The sequence below is a fragment of the Symphalangus syndactylus genome, chromosome 1 (genome assembly GCF_028878055.3).
Source record: "Symphalangus syndactylus isolate Jambi chromosome 1, NHGRI_mSymSyn1-v2.1_pri, whole genome shotgun sequence".
NCBI classification, from domain to species: Eukaryota; Metazoa; Chordata; class Mammalia; order Primates; family Hylobatidae; genus Symphalangus; species Symphalangus syndactylus.
The window spans coordinates 76137211-76139249 of NC_072423.2; positions in this window are offsets into that span (position 1 = coordinate 76137211).

Below are 2039 nucleotides of genomic sequence, written 5' to 3' on the forward strand. Positions count from 1 at the left end.
CAAAGGGAAAGGAGGATGGATGCTCTAAGGCCCAGGTGGTGAGCCAGAAAGTGTGGCCTCAGTGGATCTGAGAAGTTGCCCACAGGCAGCCTGCAATGACCCAGCCCAATGTCCTGGAGAGGCCAGATTCCACTTGCACCCTCTGCAGCCTAATGTCTGGGTTGGAATCCCTGGCCTCCTAGTAAGGTGTCAAGTTGAGGCAGGAAAATAGAGTCTGGGGCCAGAGAACCTAAGGCTGATTCACGCTGACTTCCTAGAACTGAATCAAAAGGTAAAACCTCACCTCTCCACACCCAAGTAACAAAAGGATCAGAGGTACTCCCTTTGCAACCACCCCCGTTTCCACTGCAAGGCAGATGAAAACTGGGAAGTACCTTTGATTGATTATCTCCCGCAACCAATCAGACTGACCGCTGGTCTAAGTCTTCATTTGCATAGAGAGTAACCAAGTAACAAATGGGAAACCTCTGGAGGTTTCCCAGAAATTCTGTAACCCCAGAAAATTCTGTAACCAGCACTCTTGAGGGGCTCACTTGCACCTGCTCCCACTCTTTCCTTTTGTTTCAATAAATCTGCTTTCATTGCTTCATTTTTTCATTGCTTTGTGTGTTTTGTCCAATTCTCTGTTCAAAATGCCAAGAATCTGTACGACTTGTAGTCAAGGCCCTCCACCAGTAACAAAATGACCTTGGGCAAGGTCATGTGTTATCTGAATTATCTCCTTTACCACTAAAATGGGTTGAGCAGTAGCATCTACTCCAGAGCAGCTGTTGTAAAGATTATGTGAATTAATCCATGTAGGTCCTCAGAGGACTCTCTGCTGCATAGTTATTACTTGAGTGTTAGTTATTATTACTAGATGGAGGCTGAATCCTTTTCTTGTGAACTTTATTTTTATTTATTTATTTGTTGAGACAGAGTCTTGCTGTGTTGCCCAGCCTGGAGTGCAGTGGCGCTATCTTGGCTCAGCGCAATCTCCACCTCCTTGGTTCAAGCGATTCTCCTGCCTCACCCTCCCTAGTAGCTGGGACTACAGGCGCGTGCCACCACGCCTAGCTAATTTTCATATTTTTAGTAGAGATGGGTTTCACCATGTTTGCCAGGTTGGTCTCACACTCCTGACCTCAAGTGATCCACCCATCTCAGCCTCCCAAAGTGCTGGGATTATAGGCATGAGCCATCGTGCCCAGCCTTCTCGTGAACTTTAAATATCTCCTTGGCATGCCCTATGGTTAACCTAACAGTTGATAGGGCAAGACAGTCTTCTATAGCACACCTTTGTGCTGTGTGGGGTTTGGTCTTAGACACTGTGAGAAGTCAAGGAGGGCATAAGAGGGGACATAACCAGCTCAGGTATTCAGAAAGACCAATCTGGAGTCGGTGTAGAGAATGGACCTAGACCTGCAGCTGGGATCGGGGCAGGTGATGAGTCCGGGAGAGAGGGCCTGGCCCAGGGCAGCTACATCAGGGGAAGAGGACATGCTCCAGAGGACTGAGGAGATGGGGCAGTGTTTTCGTGAATCAGATGTGTGTAGCAAAGTGGAGAGAGAGAGAGAAGTCAAGGATAGATTTCAGGTTTGTAAACTTGTAGGTATTAGTGAGTTTTTTTAAAATAAGAATTTATTTTATTTTTTAGCGGTGTTGGAAATAATTCAGAGGCAGTGCCTTCAGAATGCTGAATGTCAAGATGATTAAAGTCAGCATTAACACTGGGTCATCTTGGACTTGAGAACTGCCTTTCAGCCCCTTAGCTCCTAGTTTTTAGGGAAGCCATTTTCCCACCGCTCTGAAGTATGGATGACCATGTGACTCCTTCAGGCTAACCAAAAAGTGTTTTATTGCTGGTGCCATGTCTACACCTTTCTCTTCTCTTGCCATGGGAATGATGGGAGCTCAGGAGACATGCAGGTGCCGTAAGCCTGGATCCCTGAGCCATCCCATGAAGGACAGCAGCTGTGGAGAGTCACCCAGACCTCTAGGGTACTTTGTGTGGGTGGGAAATAAACTTTTGTGGTGTGAAGCCGTTGAGATTTAATGGT